This window comes from Symphalangus syndactylus, chromosome X (genome assembly GCF_028878055.3).
Source record: "Symphalangus syndactylus isolate Jambi chromosome X, NHGRI_mSymSyn1-v2.1_pri, whole genome shotgun sequence".
Lineage (NCBI taxonomy): Eukaryota > Metazoa > Chordata > Mammalia > Primates > Hylobatidae > Symphalangus > Symphalangus syndactylus.
In genome coordinates this window covers 14515654-14530530 of record NC_072447.2, presented here as the reverse complement: position 1 = coordinate 14530530, position 14877 = coordinate 14515654, and the positions used below count along the sequence as shown (strand labels likewise).

General features: G+C 55.5%; 1 protein-coding gene across 4 annotated transcripts in view; it reads left to right on the top strand.

Moving 5' to 3' along the window:
* The first annotated feature begins 268 nt into the window (after positions 1–268).
* LOC129475451 (uncharacterized) overlaps positions 269–14877 on the top strand; it is a 58357-nt gene continuing 43748 nt past the window's right edge. Inside the window, exons 1-2 of one of the 4 annotated variants that reach the window (XM_063635160.1) lie at positions 10585–10788; positions 12182–12378. The gene's annotated coding sequence lies outside the window, so the exon portion shown is untranslated. Of the gene's footprint in view, positions 620–10584; positions 10789–12181; positions 12408–14877 lie in introns of those variants that run through there. The other 3 variants (XM_063635162.1, XM_063635171.1, XM_063635163.1) reach the window with 3 other exon arrangements.

The window sequence follows — 14877 nt, the reverse complement described above, 5'->3', positions numbered from 1 at the left end:
CTCCCTCGCTCGCGTCCTGCCCGGCTGGCCGCTGTTCGCATCCTCTGGGTAACTCCGTGGGGTCCCGCCCATTCGGGCGACTGCCCAGGCTGCAGCCCACCAGCTAATCTCGGCTATCTTTCCTCACTCAGTTCTTCGCCTCCACCAGCTTCGGCTCTTTTCGTCACCCCTCTTTACTCCTCGTTCCTGTCCGTCACTTTCCGTCATCTACGATTAGGCTCGGCCTGCTGCATCTTCTCTCATCTGTGTTGCGCTCTGAGAAATTTCGTGAATCTTCGTCACTGTCCGTCAGTTTCCGTTACTTTCCGTCAATTCTCGCCACTTTCCGTCCCTCTCCGTCGCCCTTCAGCTGCGCTTGGCTCTTCTCCGTCGGGCATCGTCTACTTTCGTCACTCTCCGTCACTCTCCGGCTGCTCCCTACCCCACACTCCGGGTGGAGAAAGCCTCAGGGAGTTTTCCTGCCCTTAGACCTTTTCCGTCACTCTCCGATCCTGCTGTCTCTTCAGTCCCTGGTTATTTCTGGTCTGCCCGTGACTCTGTCCTCCTCCCTTCACTCCTGGAAGAGTGGCCTGATCTCTCCTGAGAGGCCTCTCCCCTCTACCCGGCCTGACTGATGGTGGTTAGCGGGTCTCGGGGTGATCCCGAGGGGAGGAGCGGGGGTCTGGGGGTGGTCCCGAGGGGGTCCCGAGGGAGGGAGCGGGAGGAGGGTCTGGAGGTGGCCCCGTGGGGGTCCCGACAGGAGGATCGGGGTTCTGGGCGTGGCGCCGAGGGAAAGAGCGGTCTCGTGTGGTCCGGAGGACAGGAGCAGGGGGTCTGGGGTGGTCCCGAGGGGAGGAGCAGGGGGTCTGGGTGTGGGTTTCAGGGGTGGAGCATGGGGTCTCCCTGTGGTCTGGAGGGTGGAGCAGGGGGTCCGGGGTGGTACTTATGGACGGGACAGGGCTATTTCTCTTTTTGGTCCGGTTCCCATCTGCTGAGCTGGGGGTCCTTGTGATCCTGACAGGTGGGGCAGGATGGGAGGGTCAAGGTGAGGGGAAGGAAGGAGTGGCGGCCTGGTCCCAAGGGGGCAGGAAAGGGTTTGTGGTTCAGTTCTGATGTGCGAACCATCCATAGGAGAATGGACACCTCTGAATCTCCCATTCCTGGCCAGTGGCAGGGCCCAGTAGCTGCCTTCCCTGGCTGTCCTCGAGGCTCACTGGAAATACTTTTTGTTCATTGTGGCAAATTTTTAAAAATTCTTCTATAGATCTCAATGAGTGGAAAGCTGCCTCTGTGCCGGCATAGTTCCGTTCTTTGCCTACATTCCACTCTACTCGGCTGAAAGGAAATGGTAATATAGCTGGAAAACGTATCCTGGGGTCATTAGAGGATTTTACACTTCGTCTTAGAAAGGGATATTGACAGGAGGCCAGAAGTTCTAGATCCTCTTGAATTTCAAAAAATACTTCCAGGCCTGGACAATATCGGGAGGCCTCATCTCTCCAAAATAAAAATTAAGAAATTAACCGGGTGCGGTGGCACACTCCTGTAGTCCCACCTACTCTGGAGGCTGAGGCAGGAAGATCAATTGAGCTATGGCGGCCAAGGCTGCAGTCCGCTGTGACCATGCCACTGCACTCCTGCCTGGGTGAGAGAGAAGACCCTGAAAAAAAAAAGGGAGGGAAGGAAGGAGGGATGGGAGGGGGAAGGGGGGACGGAGGGAGGGAGGGATGCAGGAAAGAAGGAAGAAAGAAAGAAAATGGCTTAAGCTCAGAGAGCTGTGTGTGGTCCCCAGCTCCCACCCCCACCAAGGGGCCTGCAAACCCACGGAGGGGCAGGTTGTCTTGTCGTGGAGCCACAGGGACGGGGGGACCTGAACTGTAGGGGTTAGGATTAGGGTTAGGGTTAGGCTTTGAGGTTTCAGGTTATAGAATCTAGATGGGTTTGGTCCTCGGAAAATTCCAGGTCTGGGCTTTGTGGTTGGGGGTTGGTCTCAGGTGAGATAAGACAGGTTTACAGTGTTTGCAAGGTATGTACAGATTCGTACGGTGCTATTCCTTGAATGTGTTCTCCAGATTTCATGTTTCGGCAATTTTTTTTCTTTTTTTTTTTTAGATGGTGTCTCGCTCTGTCATCTATCACCCAGGCTGGAGTGCAGTGGTGCGATCTCGGCTCACTGCAACCTCTGCCTCCCAGGTTCAAGCGATTCTCGCACCTCAGCCTCCCGGTAGCTGGCATTGTAGCACGACAAGCCACAGAAATATTCCTCAGACACCGGGTTAAAGAAAGAAGGGCTTTCTTCGGCCAGGAGGGTCAGCACCCTTGCGTCTTAAGACCCGAGCTCCCCGAAAAAGGAATTCCTGGGCCTTTTAAGGGTTTATGACTCTAAGAGGTTCACATGAAAGGGTCGTGATAGATGGAGCAAGCGTGGGGAATGTGACTGAGGGCTACATGCATCAGATAACAGTACAGAAAGTTTTTCAGTGCTTCCTCATACAGTGACTGGAATTTGCAGATAACACAAATAGTTTACGTCTGGGGCTAATATTATTATTATTATTTTAACCACCAGGGCCGGGTGGTGGTGCCAAGGTCGTCCAGCTATTTATCTTACTTCTGTTTTTTTTTTTTTTTTTTTTTTTAGCTTTTTGCTTTCTCCCTTTTTCCCTGTTTTATAAACTAAGGAAGGGGTGTGGGGAAGGGAACGGCAGCAGGAGAAGTGGTGGTCTCCTTCCTTAGGATTACAGGCACTGGGCTTCATTCCTTGCTAATTTTTCTTTTTTTTTTGTATTTTTAGTAGAGATGGGGTTTCAGCATGTTGGCCAGGCTGGTCTTGAACTCCTGGCCTCAGGTGATCGCCCGCCTCGGCCTCTGAAAGTGCTGGAATTAAAAGCACAAGGCACGGCGCCCAGCCATGTGTTGGCAATTTAATCCCCAAATTAATGTCCTGATTGGAGATGTGGCCCTTGGCAGGTAATTAGGATTAAATAAGGTCATCAGGGTGGGTGGCTTTATATGACGAGGAAGAGAGACTGGAGCGGACACGCACTCTTGCCCTCTCCTCCCTCTCCGGCACTCTCGCTCTCCCCTCCCCTGCCATGTGCAGCCCTCCCCAGCCACCAGAACTCGCCCTCCCTTCCCCGGCCATGAGTGGACACGGACTCCCGTTCTCCCGCTCTCCCGCCATGTGCCGCCCTCCACTGGGCGGGGATGCTCTGGGCCACGTGCTGCTTGGGGTCCAGGGGCAGCGAGCCTCCGCCGTTCCTTGGACTTGTGGGCCCGGGCGCTGGGTGGGGCCGCGGGTGCGCGTCAGGGGCCAGGCTGGGCGCCGAGGTCTGCAAAGGGGCGGAGACGACGGGCTTGGGCTCCCCGCAGAGGCTGCCAGGGGACGGCGGTGCACCTCCCACCCTGGTCACCTCGGTGCCACCCATGCCTGCCCCAGGGCAGGCGGACCCACGGCCCTCCACCCCCCCCCTCGCTCGCGTCCTGCCCGGCTGCCGCTGTTCGCATCCTCTCGGTAACTCCGTGGGGTCCCGCCCATTCGGGCGACTGCCTAGGCTGCAGCCCACCAGCTAATCTCGGCTATCTTTCCTCACTCAGTTCTTCGCCTCCACAAGCTTCGGCTCTTTTCGTCACCCCTCTTTACTCCTCGTTCCTCTCCGTCACTTTCCGTCATCTCCGATTAGGCTCGGCCTGCTGCATCTCCTTTCCTCTGTGTCGCGCTCTGACAAATTTCGTGAATCTTCGTCACTGTCCGCAGTTTCCGTTACTTTCCGTCAATTCTCGCCACTTTCCGTCGCTCTCCGCCGCCCTTTACCTCCGCTCGGCTCTTCTCCGCCAGGCATCGTCTACTTTCGTCACTCTCCGGTGCTCCCTACCCCACACTCCGGGTGGAGAAAGCCTCAGGGACTTTTCCTGCCCTTAGACCTTTTCCGTCACTCTCCGATCCTGCTGTCTCTTCAGTCCCTGGTTATTTGTGGTCTGCCCGTGACTCTGTCCTCCTCCCTTCACTCCTGGGAGAGTGGCCTGGTCTCTCCTGAGAGGCCTCTCCCCACTACCCGGCCTGACTGATGGTGGTGAGCGGGTCTCGGGGTGATCTCGAGGGGAGGATCGGGAGGAGGGTCTGGAGGTGGCCCCGTGGGGGTCCCGACGGGAGGATCGGGGGTCTGGGGGTGGCGCCAAGGGAAGGAGCGGTCTGGTGTGGTCCTGAGGACAGGAGCAGGGGTCTCGGTTTGGTTTTCAGGGGTGGAGCATGGGGTCTCTCCGTGGTCTGGAGGGTGGAGCAGGGGGTCTGGGGGTGGTACTTATGGACGGGACAGGGCTATTTCTCTTTTTGGTCCGGTTCCCATCTGCTGAGCTGGGGTCCTTGTGATCCTGACAGGTGGGGCAGAATGGGAGGGTCAAGGTGACGGGAAGGAAGGAGTGGCGGCCTGGTCCCAAGGGGGCAGGAAAGGGTTTGTGGTTCAGTTCTGATGTGTGACCCATCCATAGGAGAATGGACACCTCTGACTCTCCCATTCCTGGCCAGTGGCAGGGCCCAGTAGCTGCCTTCCCTGGCTGTCCTTGAGGCTCACTGGAGGATACTTTTTTCATTCTGGCAATTTTTTAAAAATTCTTTTATAGATCTCAGTGAGTTCAAAGGTGCCCGTGTGCAGGCATAGGTCCGTTCTTTGCCTACGTTCCACTCTAGTCGGCTGAAAGGAAATGGTAATATAGCTGGAAAAGGTATCCTGGGGTGATTAGAGGATTTTACATTTCATCTTAGAAAGGGATATTGACAGGACGCCAGAACTTCTAGATCCTCTTGAATTTCAAAAAATACTTCCAGGCCTGGACAATATCGGGAGGCCTCATCTCTACAAAATAAAAATTAAGAAATTAGCCGGGTGCGGTGGCACACTCCTGTAGTCCCACCTACTCTGGAGGCTGAGGCAGGAAGATTAATTGAGCTATGGCGGCCGAGGCTGCAGTCCGCTGTGACCATGCCACTGCACTCCAGCCTGGGTGAGAGAGAAGACCCTGAAAAAAAAAAGGGAGGGAAGGAAGGAGGCAGGGGAGGGGGAAGGGGGGACGGAGGGAGGGAGGGATGCAGGAAAGAAGGAAGAAAAAAAGAAAATGGCTTAAGCTAAGAGAGCTGTGTGTGGTCCCCAGCTCCCACCCCTACCAAGGGGCCTGCAAACCCACGGAGGGGCAGATTGTCTTGATGTGGAGCCACAGGGACGGGGGGACCTGAACTGTAGGGGTTAGGATTGGGGTTAGGGTTAGGCTTTGAGGTTTCGGTTTATAGAATCTAGATGGGTTTGGTCCTGGGAAAATTCCAGGTCTGGGTTTTGTGGTTGGGGGTTGGTCTCAGGTGAGATGCGACAGGTTTACAGTGTTTGCAAGGTATGTACAGATTCATATGGTGCTATTGCTTGAATGTGTTCTCCGGATTTCATGGTTTGGCAATTTTTTTTCTTCTTTTTTTAGATAGTGCCTCGCTCTGTCATCTATCACCCAGGCTGGAGTGCAATGGTGCGATCTCGGCTCACTGCAACCTCTGCCTCCCCGGTTCAAGCGATTCTCGCACCTCAGCCTCCCGGTAGCTGGCATTGTAGCACGACAAGCCAGAGAAATATTCCTCAGACACCGGGTTAAAGAAAGAAGGGCTTTCTTCGGCCAGGAGGGTCAGCACCCTTGCGTCTTAAGAGCCGAGGTCTCCGAAAAAGGAATTCCTGGGCCTTTTAAGGGTTTACGACTCTAAGAGGTTCACATGAAAGGGTCGTGATAGATGGAGCAAGCGTGGGGAATGTGACTGAGGGCTACATGCATCAGATAACAGTACAGAAAGTTTTTCAGTGCTTCCTCATACAGTGTCTGGAATTTGCAGATAACACAAATAGTTTACGTCTGGGGCTAATATTATTATTTTAACCACCAGGGCCGGGTGGTGGTGCCAAGGACGTCCAGCTATTTATCTTACTTCTCTTTTTTTTTTTTTTTTTTTTAGCTTTTTGCTTTCTCCCTTTTTCCCTGTTTTATAAACTAAGGAAGGGGTGTGGGGAAGGGAACGGCAGCAGGAGAAGTGGTGGTCTCCTTCCTTAGGATTACAGGCACTGGGCTTCATTCCTTGCTAATTTTTCTTTTTGTTTTGTATTTTTAGTAGAGATGGGGGTTTCACCATGTTGGCCAGGCTGGTCTTGAACTCCTGACCTCAGGTGATCGTCGGCCTCGGCCTCTGAAAGTGCTGGGATTAAAAGCACAAGGCACGGTGCCCAGCCATGTGTTGGCAATTTAATCCCCAAATTCATGTCCTGATTGGAGATGTGGCCTTTGGGAGGTAATTAGGATTAAATAAGGTCATCAGGGTGGGTGGCTTTGTATGATGAGGAAGAGAGACTTGAGCGGACACGCACTTTTGCCCTCCTCCCTCGCCGGCACTCTCGCTCTCCCCTCCCCTGCCATGTGCAGCCCTCCCCAGCCACCAGAACTCGCCCTCCCCTCCCGGCCATGAGTGGACACGGACTCCCGTCCTCTCGCCATGTGCCGCCCTCCACTGGGCGGAGATGCTCTGGGCCATGTGCTGCTTGGGGTCCAGGGGCCGCGAGCCTCCGCTGCTCGTCGGACTCGTGGGCCTGGGCGCTGGGTGGGGCCGTGGGGTGGGCGTCAGGGGCCAGGCTGGGCGCCGAGGTCTGCAAAGGGGCGGAGAAGACGGGCTTGGGCTCCGCGCAGAGGCTGCCAGGGGGCGGCGGTGCACCTCCCACCCGGGTCACCTCGGTGCCACCCATGCCTGCCTCAGGGCAGGCGGACCCACGGCCGTCCACGCCCTCCCTCGCTCGCGTCCTGCCCGGCTGCCGCTGTTCGCATCCTCTCGGTAACTCCGTGGGGTCCCGCCCATTCGGGCGACTGCCCAGGCTGCAGCCCGCCAGCTAATCTCGGCTATCTTTCCTCACTCAGTTCTTCGCCTCCACCAGCTTCGGCTCTTTTCGTCACCCCTCTTTAATCCTCGTTCCTCTCCGTCACTTTCCGTCATCTCCGATTAGGCTCGGTCTGCTGCATCTCCTTTCCTCTGTGTCGCTCTCTGACAAATTTCGTGAATCTTCGTCATTGTCCGTCAGTTTCCGTCAGTTCTCGCCACTTTCCGTCACTCTCCGCCGCCCTTCAGCTCCGCTCGGCTGTTCTCCGTCAGGCATCGTCTACTTTCGTCACTCTCCGGCTGCTCCCTACCCCACACTGCATGGAGAAAGCCGCAGGGACTTTTCCTGCCCTTAGACCTTTTCCGTCACTCTCCAATCCTGCTGTCTCTTCAGTCCCGGGTTATTTCTGGTCTGCCCGTGACTCTGTCCTCCTCCCTTCACTCCTGGAAGAGTGGCCTGATCTCTCCTGAGAGGCCTCTCCCCTCTACCCGGCCTGACTGATGGTGGTGAGCGGGTCTCGGGGTGATCCCGAGGGGAGGAGCGGGGGTCTCGGGGTGGTCCCGAGAGCGTCCCGAGGGAAGGAGCGGAGGGAGGGTCTGGAGGTGGCCCCGTGGGGGTCCCGACAGGAGGATCAGGGGTCTGGGGGTGGCGCCGAGGGAAGGAGCGGTCTGGTGTGATCCTGAGGACAGGACCAGGGCGTCTGGGGGTCCGGAGGGGAGGAGCAGGGGTCTGGGTGTGGTTGTCACGGGTGGAGCATGGGGTCTCCCTGTGGTCTGGAGGGTGGAGCAGGGGGTCTGGGGGTGGTACTTATGGACGGGACAGGGCTATTTGTCTTTTTGGTCCGGTTCCCATCTGCTGAGCTGGGGGTCCTTGTGATCCTGACAGGTGGGGCAGGATGGGAGGGTCAAGGTGAGGGGAAGGAAGGAGTGGCGGCTTCGTCCCAAGGGGGCAGGAAAGGGTTTGTGGTTCAGTTCTGATGTGCGACCCATCCATAGCAGAATGGACACCTCTGACTCTCCCATTCCTGGCCAGTGGCAGGGCCAAGTAGCTGCCTTCCCTGGCTGTCCTCGAGGCTCACTGGAAATACTTTTTGTTCATTGTGGCAAATTTTAAAAAATTCTTCTATAGATCTCAATGAGTTGAAAGCTGCCTCTGTGCCGGCATAGTTCCGTTCTTTGCCTGCATTCCACTCTACTCGGCTGAAAGGAAATGGTAATATAGCTGGAAAAGGTATCCTGGGGTCATTAGAGGATTTTACACTTCGTCTTAGAAAGGGATATTGACAGGAGGCCAGAACTTCTAGATCCTCTTGAATTTCAGGAAATACTTCCAAGCCTGGACCATATCAGGAGTCCTCATCTCTCCAAAATAAAAATTAAGAAATTAGCCGGGTGCGGTGGCACACTCCTGTAGTCCCACCTACTCTGGAGGCTGAGACTGGAAGATCACTTGAGCTATGGCGGCCGAGGCTGCAGTCAGCTGTGATCATGCCACTGCACTCCTGCCTGGGTGAAAGAGCAAGACCCTGAAAAAAAAAGGAATGGAAGGAAGGAGGGAGGGGAGGGGGGGGAGGAGGGAGGGAGGGGTGCAGGAAAGAAGGAAGAAAGAAAGAAAGTGGCTTAAGCTAAGAGAGCTGTGTGTGGTCCCCAGCTCCCACCCCCACCAAGGGGCCGGCAAACCCACGGAGGGGCGGGTTGTCTTGACGTGGAGCCACAGGGCCGGGGGGACCTGAAATGTAGGGGTTAGGATTAGGGTTAGGGTTAGGCTTTGAGGTTTCGGGTCACAGAATCTAGATGGGTTTGGTCCTGGGAAAATTCCAGGTCTGGGCTTTGTGGTTGGGGGTTGGTCTCAGGTGAGATGCGACAGGTTTACAGTGTTTGTAAGGTATGTACAGATTCGTATGGTGCTATTGCTTGAATGCGTTCTCCAGATTTCATGTTTTTGCAATTTTTTTTCTTTTCTTTTTTTTTCTAGATGATGTCTCGCTCTGTCATCTATCACCCAGGCTGCAGTGCAATGGTGCGATCTCGGCTCACTGCAACCTCTGCCTCCCAGGTTCAAGCGATTCTCGCACCTCAGCCTCCCGGTAGCTGGCATTGTAGCACGACAAGCCACAGAAATATTCCTCAGACACCGGGTTAAAGAAAGAAGGGCTTTCTTCGGCCAGGAGGGTCAGCACCCTAGCGTCTTAAGAGCCAAGCTCCCCGAAAAAGGAATTCCTGGGCCTTTTAAGGGTTTACGACTCTAAGAGGTTCACATGAAAGGGTCGTGATAGATGGAGCAAGCGTGGGGAATGTGACTGAGGGCTACATGCATCAGATAACAGTACAGAAAGTTTTTCAGTGCTTCCTCATACAGTGTCTGGAATTTACAGATAACACAAATAGATTAGGTCAGGGGCTAATATTATTATTTTAACCACCAGGGCCGGGTGGTGGTGCCAAGGACGTCCAGCTATTTATCTTACTTCTTTTTTTTTTTTTTTTTTTTAGCTTTTTGCGTTCTCCCTTTTTCCCTGTTTTATAAACTAAGGAAGGGGTGTGGGGAAGGGAAGGGCAGCAGGAGAAGTGGTGGTCTCCTTCCTTATGATTACAGGCACCGGGCTTCATTCCTTGCTAATTTTTTTTTTTTTTTTTTTTTTAGTAGAGATGGGATTTCACCATGTTGGCCAGGCTGGTCTTCAACTCCTGACCTCAGGTGATCGTCGGCCTCGGCCTCTGAAAGTGCTGGGATTAAAAGCACAAGGCATGGCGCCCAGCCATATGTTGGCAATTTAATCCCCAAATTCATGTCCTGATTGGAAATGTGGCCCTTGGCAGGTAATTAGAATTAAATAAGGTCATCAGGGTGGGTGGCTTTGTATGATGAGGAAGAGAGACTTGAGCAGACACGCACTCTCGCTCTCCCCTCCCTCGCCGGCACTCTCGCTCTCCCCTCCCCTGCCATGTACAGCCCTCCCCAGCCACCAGAACTCGCCCTCCCCTCCCCGGCCATGAGTGGACACGGACTCCCGCCCTCCCGCCATGTGCCGCCCTCCACTGGGCGGGGATGCTCTGGGCCATGTGCTGCTTGGGGTCCAGGGGCCGCGAGCCTCCGCCGTTCCTCGGACTCGTGGGCTCGGGCGCTGGGTGGGGCCGCGGGTGGGCGTCACGGGCCAGGATGGGCGCCGAGGTCTGCAAAGGGGCGGAGAAGACGGGCTTGGGCTCCCCGCAGAGGCTGCCAGGGGGCGGCGGTGGACCTCCCACCCGGGTCACCTCGTTGCCACCCATGCCTGCTTCAGGGCAGGCGGACCCAAGGCCCTCCACGCCCTCCCTCGCTCGCGTCCTGCCCGGCTGGCCGCTGTTCGCATCCTCTCGGTAACTCCGTGGGCTCCCGCCCATTCGGGCGACTGCCCAGGCTGCAGCCGGCCAGCTAATCTCGGCTATCTTTCCTCACTCAGTTCTTCGCCTCCACAAGCTTCGGCTCTTTTCGTCACCCCTCTTTACTCCTCGTTCCTCTCCGTCACTTTCCGTCATCTCCGATTAGGCTCGGCCTGCTGCATCTCCTTTCCTCTGTGTCGCGCTCTGACAAATTTCGTGAATCTTCGTCACTGTCCGTCAGTTTCCGTTACTTTCCGTCAATTCTCGCCACTTTCCGTCGCTCTCCGCCGCCCTTTACCTCCGCTCGGCTCTTCTCCGCCAGGCATCGTCTACTTTCGTCACTCTCCGGTGCTCCCTACCCCACACTCCGGGTGGAGAAAGCCTCAGGGACTTTTCCTGCCCTTAGACCTTTTCCGTCACTCTCCGATCCTGCTGTCTCTTCAGTCCCTGGTTATTTGTGGTCTGCCCGTGACTCTGTCCTCCTCCCTTCACTCCTCGGAGAGTGGCCTGGTCTCTCCTGAGAGGCCTCTCCCCACTACCCGGCCTGACTGATGGTGGTGAGCGGGTCTCGGGGTGATCTCGAGGGGAGGATCGGGAGGAGGGTCTGGAGGTGGCCCCGTGGGGGTCCCGACGGGAGGATCGGGGGTCTGGGGGTGGCGCCAAGGGAAGGAGCGGTCTGGTGTGGTCCTGAGGACAGGAGCAGGGGTCTCGGTTTGGTGTTCAGGGGTGGAGCGTGGGGTCTCCCCGTGGTCTGGAGGGTGGAGCAGGGGGTCTGGGGTTGTACTTATGGACGGGACAGGGCTATTTCTCTTTTTGGTCCGGTTTCCATCTGCTGAGCTGGGGGTCCTTGCGATCCTGACAGGTGGGGCAGCATGGGAGGGTCAAGGTGACGGGAAGGAAGGAGTGGCGGCCTGGTCCCAAGGGGGCAGGAAAGGGTTTGTGGTTCAGTTCTGATGTGTGACCCATCCATAGGAGAATGGACACCTCTGACTCTCCCATTCCTGGCCAGTGGCAGGGCCCAGTAGCTGCCTTCCCTGGCTGTCCTTGAGGCTCACTGGAGGATACTTTTTTCATTCTGGCAATTTTTTAAAAATTCTTTTATAGATCTCAGTGAGTTCAAAGGTGCCCGTGTGCAGGCATAGGTCCGTTCTTTGCCTACGTTCCACTCTAGTCGGCTGAAAGGAAATGGTAATATAGCTAGAAAAGGTATCCTGGGGTGATTAGAGGATTTTACATTTCATCTTAGAAAGGGATATTGACAGGACGCCAGAACTTCTAGATCCTCTTGAATTTCAAAAAATACTTCCAGGCCTGGACAATATCGGGAGGCCTCATCTCTACAAAATAAAAATTAAGAAATTAGCCGGGTGCGGTGGCACACTCCTGTAGTCCCACCTACTCTGGAGGCTGAGGCAGGAAGATTAATTGAGCTATGGTGGCCGAGGCTGCAGTCCGCTGTGACCATGCCACTGCACTCCAGCCTGGGTGAGAGAGAAGACCCTGAAAAAAAAAAGGGAGGGAAGGAAGGAGGCAGGGGAGGGGGAAGGGGGGACGGAGGGAGGGAGGGATGCAGGAAAGAAGGAAGAAAAAAAGAAAATGGCTTAAGCTAAGAGAGCTGTGTGTGGTCCCCAGCTCCCACCCCTACCAAGGGGCCTGCAAACCCACGGAGGGGCAGATTGTCTTGATGTGGAGCCACAGGGACGGGGGGACCTGAACTGTAGGGGTTAGGATTGGGGTTAGGGTTAGGCTTTGAGGTTTCGGTTTATAGAATCTAGATGGGTTTGGTCCTGGGAAAATTCCAGGTCTGGGTTTTGTGGTTGGGGGTTGGTCTCAGGTGAGATGCGACAGGTTTACAGTGTTTGCAAGGTATGTACAGATTCATATGGTGCTATTGCTTGAATGTGTTCTCCGGATTTCATGGTTTGGCAATTTTTTTTCTTCTTTTTTTAGATAGTGCCTCGCTCTGTCATCTATCACCCAGGCTGGAGTGCAATGGTGCGATCTCGGCTCACTGCAACCTCTGCCTCCCCGGTTCAAGCGATTCTCGCACCTCAGCCTCCCGGTAGCTGGCATTGTAGCACGACAAGCCAGAGAAATATTCCTCAGACACCTTGTTAAAGAAAGAAGGGCTTTCTTCGGCCAGGAGGGTCAGCACCCTTGCGTCTTAAGAGCCGAGGTCTCCGAAAAAGGAATTCCTGGGCCTTTTAAGGGTTTACGACTCTAAGAGGTTCACATGAAAGGGTCGTGATAGATGGAGCAAGCGTGGGGAATGTGACTGAGGGCTACATGCATCAGATAACAGTACAGAAAGTTTTTCAGTGCTTCCTCATACAGTGTCTGGAATTTGCAGATAACACAAATAGTTTACGTCTGGGGCTAATATTATTATTTTAACCACCAGGGCCGGGTGGTGGTGCCAAGGACGTCCAGCTATTTATCTTACTTCTCTTTTTTTTTTTTTTTTTTTTTTTTTAGCTTTTTGCTTTCTCCCTTTTTCCCTGTTTTATAAACTAAGGAAGGGGTGTGGGGAAGGGAACGGCAGCAGGAGAAGTGGTTGTCTCCTTCCTTAGGATTACAGGCACTGGGCTTCATTCCTTGCTAATTTTTCTTTTTGTTTTGTATTTTTAGTAGACATGGGGGTTTCACCATGTTGGCCAGGCTGGTCTTGAACTCCTGACCTCAGGTGATCGCCCGCCTTGGCCTCTGAAAGTGCTGGGATTAAAAGCACAAGGCACGGTGCCCAGCCATGTGTTGGCAATTTAATCCCCAAATTCATGTCCTGATTGGAGATGTGGCCTTTGGGAGGTAATTAGGATGAGATAAGGTCATTAGGGTGGGTCCCAGTCATGGGACTCCTGGCTTTATATGATGAGGAAGAGAGACTGGAGCGGACACGCACTCTTGCCCCCTCCTCCCTCGCCGGCACTCTCGCTCTCCCCTCCCCTGCCATGTGCAGCCCTCCCCAGCCACCAGAACTCGCCCTCCCCTCCCGGCCAGGAGTGGACACGGACTCCCGTCCTCCCGCCATGTGCCGCCCTCCACTGGGCGGGGATGCTGTGGGCCATGTGCTGCTTAGGGTCCACGGGCCGCGAGCCTCCGCCGTTCCTCGGACTCGTGGGCTTGGGCGCTGGGTGGGGCCGCGGGTGCGCGTAGGGGCCAGGCTGGGCGCCGAGGTCTGCAAAGGGGCGGAGAAGACGGGCTTGGGCTCCGCGCAGAGGCTGCCAGGGGGCGGCGGTGCACCTCCCACCCGGGTCACCTCGGTGCCACCCATGCCTGCCTCAGGGCAGGCGGACCCACGGCCCTCCACGCCCTCCCTCGCTCGCGTCCTGCCCGGCTGGCCGCTGTTCGCATCCTCTCGGTAACTCCGTGGTGTCCCGCCCATTCGGGCGACTGCCCAGGCTGCAGCCCACCAGCTAATCTCGGCTATCTTTCCTCACTCAGTTCTTCGCCTCCACCTGCTTCGGCTCTTTTCGTCACCCCTCTTTAATCCTCGTTCCTCTCCGTCACTTTCCGTCAACTCCGATTAGGCTCGGCCTGCTTCATCTCACCATTTCGCTTTCCTCTTTGTCGCTCTCTGATAAATTTCGTGACTCTTCGTCACTGTCCGTCAGTCCCCGTCACTTTCCGTCAATTATCGCCACTTTCCGTCACTCTCTACCGCCCTTTAGCTCCGCTCGGCTTTTCTCCGTCAGGCATCGTCTACTTTCGTCACTCTCCGTCACTCTCCGGCTGCTCCCTACCCCGCACTCCGGGTGGAGAAAGCCTCAGGGACTTTTCCTGCCCTTAGACCTTTTCCGTCACTCTCCGATCCTGCTGTCTCTGTCAGTCCCTGGTTATTTCTGGTCTGCCCGTGACTCTGTCCTCCTCCCTTCACTCCTGGGAGAGTGGCCTGATCTCTCCTGAGAGGCCTCTCCCCTCTACCCGGCCTGACTGATGGTGGTGAGCGGGTCTCGGGGTGATCCCGAGGGGAGGAGCCGGCGTCTAGGGGTGGTCTTGAGGGGAGGAGCAGGGGTCTGGGTGTGGTTGTCACGGGTGGAGCATGGGGTCTCCCTGTGGTCTGGAGGGTGGAGCAGGGTGTCTGGGGGTGGTACTTATGGACGGGACAGGGCTGTTTCTCTTTTTGGTCCGGTTTCCATCCGTTGAGCTGGGGGTCCTTGCGATCCTGACAGGTGGGGCACGATGGGAGGGTCAAGGCGAGGGGAAGGAAGGAGTGGCGGCCTGGTCCCAAGGGGGCAGGAAAGGGTTTGTGGTTCAGTTCTGATGTGCGACCCATCTATAGGAGAATGGACACCTCTGACTCTCCCATTCCTGGCCAGTGGAAGGGCCCAGTAGCTGCCTTCCCTGGCTGACCTCGAGGCTCACTGGAGGATACTTTTTTCATTCTGGCAATTTTTAAAAAATTCTTTTATCGATCTCAGAGAGTTCAAAGGTGCCCGTGTGCAGGCATAGGTCCGTTCTTTGCCTACGTTCCACTCTAGTCCGCTGAAAGGAAATGGTAATATAGCTGGAAAAGGCATCCTGGGGTCATTAGAGGATTTTACATTTCATCTTAGAAAGGGATATTGACAGGAGGCCAGAATTTCTACATCCTCTTGAATTTCAAAAAATACTTCCAAGCCTGGACAATATCGGGAGGCCTCATCTCT